Genomic DNA, 9,363 nt, shown 5'->3' on the forward strand with positions numbered 1-9,363 from the left:
AAAGAGTGAGCGACAATCAGGACATGGGACCAAAGGGGAGTGCGCCCCCAGTAGCTTCCTTACCACCACAGGTAGATTCTAATCCCCCAAACAGGTCAAATAAGGCTGAAACTAGCAGAGCGCAAGCCCTAGCACCTAAAATTCCTTCCCCTCCTACAGTAGGGCCCCAACCCAAGGGAACGCCAACACCCATAGAGGTTGCCAAAACTACACCTAAGCCACTTCCACAAGTGCAGCCCCAGGCAAGCAGAGGTAAAGTAAAAGCTAGCCAAACACCTGGTATACAAGATAAAGTCAAGGGAACAGCGACAGGAATGGTTGCTAAAACTGCTCCCCAATCTATAGCCCCAGCTGTTACTACAGTGGCCCCTCGAAATCTCACACGGCGGATCCCCCCTGTAAACCTCCCACCAGATTGCCAACCTTTTGTCGCCGTATTAGTAAATGTTCCCCCTCTGAAGGAAGGCCAGTTGGAGAACCACCAATCTCTTAAGAATAAGTGCATCCACTGGCTTAAGTCAAATAAGCCAATTCCGACTGGCGTGGATGGGCTTATCCTAAGTGTTCGCAGAGTAGGGTCGGTAGGGCAGGGGAAAAAAAACACAGGAAGGGGACTGTATAATAATAAACTTCCAAAATCCCAGAGTAGTGAGCTCCATCTGTAGTCCTATAAAAAACATGGATTCAGTAGGGGTTAAAGTAGTGGACTTAACCTTTTTCTACTCAAGGCAAATTGCTATGTCACCATGGGAGGGTCCTAGTACTCTTGGCTTTTGCCAAAACTGGGACACACGCTGGGTTGGGGGCCTAGGGGGCAATGGGCTGAACCCCCCTTGGGTGCCAGGGAGTTGTTGACTGGAGGAGGGCGACACGAGGGAAATTACAGTTGCAGTTGCAGATACTGCAACTGTAAATAGAATAGACCCAATGGTAGCATCACCACCCCGAACATCCTCACCCTCAACTGTAAGCGTCAGTGGGTTGGTAGCCTCTCTGCCCATTACTCTAGATTGTCATTTGCAAGTTCCTTCTGTGAGGTCTGCGGATAGTAGTGTTCTCGCGACCAGCGACACATCAGCTGTGACGGACCTAGTCTTTAAGGTTTTCAGCTGGAATGTCGCAGGGATCGCAAGAAAGTTGGCCCTCCCAGATTGGAATGCCTTGGTTGATGAGCACTCTTTATGCATCTTCCAAGAGACCTGGAGCTTGGAGTCGGTACATAGGGTGGGATTCTCCTCCTACTCCGTGCCTGCGCTAACCTCGGAAACAGGGAGAGGACGCCCTTCGGGTGGCCTGCTCATATGGGTAGCAGCCTCCTTAGACTGCAGAATAGAGGAGGCACAGACAGGTTGTCCGGACATCCAAAATGTTATTTTAAGAGACCCAAGGGGTCGAATAATATTAAATGTCTATAATGTCTACGCCAGAGGGACTAAGGGCGGGAGGAAGTCCTCTGTACTATCTCTCCTAGAGACCCTTCTGAATACAACTCCTCACAAGTCATGTATCCTGGTCGCGGGTGACATGAACTGTACGTTCGAGCCCTTGGGCTCGGACGTTGCCCTAGACCAAGACGAAGAGGATACTGGGATAGGGATCCCTGTTTTAGAGATTCCACCCATTAGGAGATGGTCAGTGGTGGCATTACAGCTATACTCCCTAAGCCTTGAATTAAACCTAAGGGCAGTGAATGGAAGGACAACTTCGGATAGGGGGGGGCCCATACATATAATAGACCAGGACACACCTCTAGAATAGACTATATCTTACTAGATGTATGTCTCTGGAGCCAAGTGAGGGATATGGTTGTGGTCCCGACAATTGAAAGTGACCACAACCCACTTTCCTTAACCATGGCCCAGTGGTGGTGTCTTCCCAAAAAGGGTCCCATTAATCACGTAGTAGCTCCCCCCGATGAGTCTGTAGTCTCTCTCTGTGGAAGGCGCCTAAAATGGGCTAAATTGGTCCTGTCGAAGGAAAGGGTTGGAGAAATCTCAACCCTCTTAAATCAAGCAGTGTCAAATCTGGGGTCTCTCTCGGAAGGGGTGGGTAGGGCGAGCGGGGTCTTTGTCTCTCTAGTAGAGGCTTTGACAAACGTGTTTACCATCCATCCCTTCTCGCAAGTCAGGAAATAAACGAGATAAAAAGCAAGGTAATGGTTGGTACACACAAACATGTAGGGTACATAAAACAAGTCTTGTAGAGGCAGTGAAGCATAAATCCCATAGCGAAATACTGGAAGCAAGGAAGGCCTACAATAGATCCCTTAAAGTTGCTAGGATGGAGTGGGAAGAGAAATTTTGGGAGGACCTACTCCATGCTAGCAAAAGTAAAGATTCAAGGTGCTTCTGGAACCACGTAGGCTCCCAGAACAGGCCTGAGGAAACTATGAGACCCTGTAATATTCCCCCACAAAGCTGGGTAAAACACTTTGGGGCTTTATACCTCCCGGCAGATGGGGAACTAAATGTCAGGGTGACCTCTCCACTGATATCCGAACCCCATACCTATAATCTCTTTACACGATTATAGATCGAAAAGGTAATTGGGTGGGTAGCCCCCCGCAAGGCAGCAGGTCCAGATGGTCTACCGGGGGATCTCATGCGGGCACATCCAGTGGCGTGGGGAAGGGTTATCGCAGCTCTCCTAAATGACATTATGATGGGAGGGCCAGTGCCCGATTCCTGGAAGGGGGCGGTGGTGGTCCCGATCTCTAAAAAAGGATGCAGAGAAATCCCGGGGAACTACCGCCCCATAAACCTGATAGACTCCACCCAAAAGATAGCAGGAAAAGCTATACTTGGTAGGATTCTCCATTGGGTGGAGGAAAATAAAATATTATCAGACTTCCAGGCAGGCTTTCGGGCAGGAATGGGGACGATAGAGCAGGTGTTTAGGTTGGCACTTCTTGGGTGGAAGGTGGTGGAGCTAGGTAAGGGCAGTCTATACCTGGCTTTTATAGACCTGAGGACTGCCTTTGACCTAGTCCCCCGGGAGGAGCTATGGAGGGTGCTTTATGGGCTGGGACTCCCTCCTTATATCTTGTCCCTCCTTATTAGCCTTCACGCCCACACCTTTGCTCAGGTCCGCTGGGGAAGAAATGGAGAGCTAACTGAGAAAATACCAGTGTCTAGGGGGGTGAGACAGGGATGCGTTCTGGCGCCCACCCTTTTCTCATTATATGTGAATGGGGTGGTGGAATATCTCCAGCAAGAACCAGCCGACGCCCCCTGTCTCGGAGGAGTGCGGATCCCCACCCTGCTTTTTGCGGACGACACGCTCCTGATTTCTAAGACTCCGCAAGGCCTCCAGAAACTGCTAACCCGTTTCCAGAATTTCTGTGTTGCAAAGGGCCTAGTAATCAATGTGGATAAAACCAAGTTTTTAGTCCTAAATCCTCCAAGGAAACTGGGCCGCCCTCCAATTCTTAATTCTGTTGCCTTGGAGAGAGTATCCGAATTTGACTACCTTGGAATTCGGATCACGGATAGCATGAACTGGTCACCCCACATTGCTAAGATGGTCCTCAACCATAAGAGAGTAGGAGGTGCCCTCCTGAGGGAATTCCGGGCATCACCAAGGAGGTCCCTTACCCCAGTAATTGACATCTACAAGGCTAAGGTAGTAACATCAGCCTTGTATGGGGCTGAACTGTGGGGGCATTGCTGTCTGAACTCCTTGGCAACAGCAGAGAGCAAGCTCTTGAAATCCTTACTCGCCATCCCTCTGAGCACTCCAACAGTACCTGTGCTGCTGGATACAGGTTGTAAGAACAGTAAAGACCAAGCCCGGCTTCGCCCACTCCTTTTATGGACACGTATCTGGAGGGGTGAAGAGGTAAAATCGTATGCTGAAGGTTTGGCGGAGATAATGAGCTTGGGCGGTTGGGCAAAAATTAGATGGTTGAGAGATACCAAAAAACTTTTGGAGGAAATTGGACTGGGGGACTGTTGGTTATCAAGATCGGCTCCACCAAAAGAGGTTCTGAAGAGACTATACTGGAATTGGGTTGCGGAACAGCTAATTCCAAACTCTGAACATTGTAAATCCACAGCTGACTTTTTAACAGTAAAAGATACAGTAGTCTACGAGCCTTATCTGGACTTAATTACTCTTCCAGTTGATCGAGCACTGTATTTTAAATTTAGAGTGGGCTCCCTTCCAGTTGGGGCTCTGGTGTCTAAGTGGAAATCAGGTGCTCACACGTCCCCTTTTTGTGCATGTTGTCCCACTAGGATAGAGTCCATTACGCATATCCTATTCGAATGTCCGGACTATGTAAAGCCCAGGAGTTTTTGGCTTAAACCTCTTTGCCGCAATATGGGAACACGTAGTTATCTAGTAGCCCTGCGCATCCTAATGACGGACACTTCCCCCCCTATTGTTTGTGGTATAGCCAAATTTTTAAAACAGTTTTGGTTGATTAGATGCAAGAGACTGTCAATAGCGGTTTAATTCACTTTTAGCTAATTTATTCTGGCATTATATGTCCTTTTATCTTTTTTAAATGTGCATTTAATATTGCTTTTTTTAAATAATGTCTTTGTAGTTTTGTAAATGGCTGTATTTTGTGTACGCTTACAAGATATCTTGCATATCGAATAAAAGCTCAATCAATCAATCAGAAGTGTTGAAAACACAGCGAGGAAAAATAAAGCAAAGGACAAGCAAAATCTGTGAATCATCCACCAGGCAATATACCAAGAAGGATAAATGAAAGACTGTTTCTTGAAACACCCCATGCACCACATACAAGCTGAGAGAGGGTCCCCTAGCCCGTGGGAGCCCTAAGAAAGAGAAGACAAAGGTGTTCAAAGAAAGCATACATAAACAGAACGACTGAGAAGAGACGAGGAATTCTGGTGGACCAAAACTAGACCATGCCATGGTTTGGCATAATAAATTGACCTGGGGACGTGAAGTCAAAGAAAGCAAATAGCAAGCCGTTGTGCCTGAAAGAGGATCTTTTGATCAAGAAAGCAATGCATAGGAATTGCTGAATAAACAATATAACTTCGGAAGTCGGCAAAGCAGGACTTTCTGAGGAACAAGGGGCCAGCCACCGTCCTCCCATGGTCTCATCCTGAGACATCAAATGAAGAAATTATAACGTTAGAACAACAACTTTCATTTACACCACACATAAAGGAAACGTCTCCTCTACAGGGAACCAGCAGCAATCCGACCCACCATGCAGTCTCATAGAAGACTCACAACAATGATAGGATGCTCTAGGAATGTGGATAGAGCAACTTATGCAAATGCATAACTTAGATACAGGAATGAAGAGTGCAAGACTGACACCCAGAAGGAACAGGGCAAAGATTCAAAATAACTCAGGCATTACTGTTGCTGTAAGCAGAGCTGCAGCCTTGACAAGAGCCACACACTATAAAGAAACACTGATGGTACCCAAAGAGGAATACTTACCACCGAGGCAATCCAGCTCAACCCACTGGAGGTCTTAACTTCAAGTGTTAATGTGTCCAGAAACTCTTCATTTAGGATGAGGCTTGGGCCAGCTATGGCAAACATAGCATATTACGAAACTGTTACCGGAATGGACGTGTAGAATCAGAGATTAAAGAAATTCAAACAGCAAGGCCAATCCTGTGAGGGCAAATCCTCAAATCTAGTATCTGACTAGTACAGGAAATAAAAAGTCTCCAACCACCAGTCAAAAGGAAAATACCTATTGAACCCTCAAGAGAGGCTTGACATACAAAAGAGGCGACCGGTGCCCCTTACTCCACAAATTCATGGAAAATGATGCCCTGGCAAAACCTGAGGCTCCGCAGCCAAAGCCACATACACTACTGACCAAAACAACATATGACTAGGAATTGGTACATGAAGGAACTGCAGACCTGAATCAGATTCACAAAATCATTTGTAGCAGGGAGAAAAACAATGTAAAAAACCATCATAACCATTCCCAATAGCTGGTTGCATGGACCTCAAGACAATGACAAAAGCAAACATCAAACAATGCGCCTAAAAAAAATACAGGATTATTTTTAAACATAATTATCTAAAAAAAGCACAACAATAAGTAAAATCTAAAATGTCCTTAGTCATGTATGTGTGCCACATGTGCACCCATGCACTATTCAGGGGTGCAACAGGGTGTCAATGTAACACCCTGCCACCCTTGTATGTGTTCCCCATTTACCGAATCAGTATTTATGGATTTGGTAATTCCCATTCATTCCTATGGGCCTCCAGGTCCATAGGAATGAATGGGAATAACCGTTTCGGTAAATAACGAATCGGTAAACACCGAATTTTACTGATTCTGTAAAATTTACCAAAAACTTACCTACATACTATTTACCTATTCTTAAATACCGAATTGGTAAAATTCGGTATTTAAGAATCTGTAAATAGTATTGACCTACATCTGGACCTTAGACTCAGTACTATCATAATAATTTCAAGAAGACGCGAACGGTTAAGGGGGAGGAGATTTGTTTTTCTTTTCCCTTTTTTTAAAGATTTAAAGTACAATGTGTCAATGATTTGTGTGTCTTGCTCTGTAGAAGTTGATTTCATTACAAGAACAGAGGCTGACATTATGCAAAGTCTTTTATTGCAGTCTCCAAGCAGCCGCATGTGTCATAATACAAAGGTTCCAAAAAGAACATTGAAACAAGCTAAAAGATATGACATAACAACAATCTGCCTCTTTTAAATGCGGCTCCGAGCAGATAAATAACCTCTATCTCTCTTGGAAATTTTGTTATTTTTACTGTTAATGGTTATTGGTGACCTAATCCCCACCTTCCCCCCCTCCCCCCTCTCCCTAACGATCTGAAATTTATGGAGATCTTGCTTTTATTCACCTTATGTGAACGTGGTATTCGTATTTAAAAGTAACCATCCATATTCACATGTTAAAGTTAACATTGGAAAGATAATCACTAAAAATATATATGTATATATCAGAATGTAGGTCCACAGTCATAAAATCATACTTATTAGTAAATTGAAGCCTCAATTTACAAAAAATAAGCATAATACTGTCATCATAATCAGTTATTTTTGTAATTTTATTTGTATACATTATTTGTTTTTGCTGTTCTGTTGTAGCCCTGAAAAAGTCATTGGGTGATTGCTTCCCGTGACGAAACACGTGTCGGCTCTGCTTTTCTGGCTACATTTTGTACGATTCTAATGAATATTGTATGAAGACTGACAATGTGGTGGAAATCTCACGTTTGTGAAGAGAAAAGAAAAGGAAATAAAAGGAACTGATTTAATGAACTCACGACATGGAAAGAATATGATTTTGTTTCTCTTTTCTCTTAAGACTCAATATTTGCAGTGTTGTGCTGGGGGACAATAATTCTTTTTTTCTTGTACTCTTTGTGTTCACACAGAGGAGTTTTTGGCATGTAAGTGGCCATTTCTCCCTTGTTCCCTGGAGCAACTTACTTTAGGATTTACTGTTAAAGGTGGCTTTGCGCAAGGTTAACCCTGCCACGTTCCGTGTTCTAATTTCCCATTAGTTTGTTTAATTATTTTATTAATATACAAAAAAGAGAGGAACAAAGAAAAAATCTACTATTTGAATCTATTTATATATATATTATTATATTTTTTTTTAAAAGAAGAGGAAGGAGAGATGGAACAGTTGTCTGACTCTGATGGTACCCAAAGAGGAATACTTACCACCGAGGCAATCCAGCTCAACCCACTGGAGATCTTAACTTCAAGTGTTAATGTGTCCAGAAACTCTTCATTTAGGATGAGGCTTGGGCCAGCTATGGCAAACATAGCATATTACGAAACTGTTATAGGAATGGACGTGTAGAATCAGAGGTGAAAGAAATTCAAACAGCAAGGCCAATCCTGTGAGGGCAAATCCTCAAATCTAGTATCTGACTAGTACAGGAAATAAAAAGTCTCCAACCACCAGTCAAAAGGAAAATACCTATTGAACCCTCAAGAGAGTGTATCACAGTTGTAGTCCTCTTGAAGCAGCACCAAAGGGGAAACAAGGATAATTAAATGAGTAAGCATGGTTACAACAATCCCATTTACATCCCGCCTGAGACCAAGTCAGCAAAATATAAATATCAGATTGTGATCCTCCTGGGGTTAGCTATCTGACAGAAAGAAATGCCTTGAGCAATACTGTACCAGTGCCTAATAAAGGAGCTCCCATGTCAACCAATTTAGAGCATATAATTTGGGAGAAGCAGCACTACAGGCCGTAGAATACATGGGCGAATACCTGCTGAGCAGCAAACAAAGAGCAATGCAAGGCTGCTGAGAGCAGGTGGGACACCCTCTCTCAATAGGAGCCAGCACAACAGGATCAGCCTTTCTAAGACAAAAAGACAACATGGCTCTGTGAAAAAAGGCTGCACCCAATTCAGCCAGTCATCCTGGGAATAATACCACTTACCTGGGCTGCGGAAAGATGAATAGCAGGCTCCAATAGTGAGTGGGCACATCGTGATTGACAAGAAGTGAGTATCAGCAAGCACAGATCACTTCTAAAGGTGACAAAAACCAAATAAGGGTCAAGAAGAAACCCCCTTACCCAACATGATGCCTCTGATAAAAGCCCAAAACCCCACAAGAAGTTCCACTGCACTATGAAACCATCCATCAAACATTTCAGCCCCTGAGGGTACCAGCACAGAATCGAGCGCAAACTGTAGTCACAAACCAAATCTCTAACAAGGCTTGACATACAAAAGAGGCGACCGGTGTCCCTTACTCCACAAATTCATGGAAAATGGTGCCCAGGCAAAACCTGAGGCTCCGCAGCCAGAGCCACATACACTACTGACCAAAACAAAATATGACTAGGAATTGGTATATGAAGGAACTGCAGACCTGAATCAGATTCACAAAATCATTTGTAGCAGGGAGAAAAACAATGTAAAAAACCATCATAACCATTCCCAATAGATGGTTGCATGGACCTCAAGACAATGACAAAAGCAAACATCAAACAATGCGCCTAAAAAAAATACAGGATTATTTTTAAACATAATTATCTACAAAAAGCACAACAATAAGTAAAATCTAAAACCAAATTAAAATACATATTCAAAAAGAAAACAAATGTGTCTTGAGCAATACTAAAACAAGAGTAAGATGAACGTCCAATAAAAATGCAGATTCAGGGGGTACAGAGCACATTTGAGATATCCCTTTACACTGAAAAGAAGGCATCAATGAATGAAGGTAAACAACAGTTCTGTGTCAGCAAGTGAAACTTGCAAAAGATTGGAATTCACCTTGCACATGAAATTATTGTGCCTCAAAAGTGCCATCAGAATATTAGATGATGACATCATGAAAGTTAAAGAAGTTTAATGTGACTTAAATCAAAAATATAAAGAGTAA

The sequence above is a fragment of the Lissotriton vulgaris genome, chromosome 3_2 (genome assembly GCF_964263255.1).
Source record: "Lissotriton vulgaris chromosome 3_2, aLisVul1.2, whole genome shotgun sequence".
NCBI classification, from domain to species: domain Eukaryota; kingdom Metazoa; phylum Chordata; class Amphibia; order Caudata; family Salamandridae; genus Lissotriton; species Lissotriton vulgaris.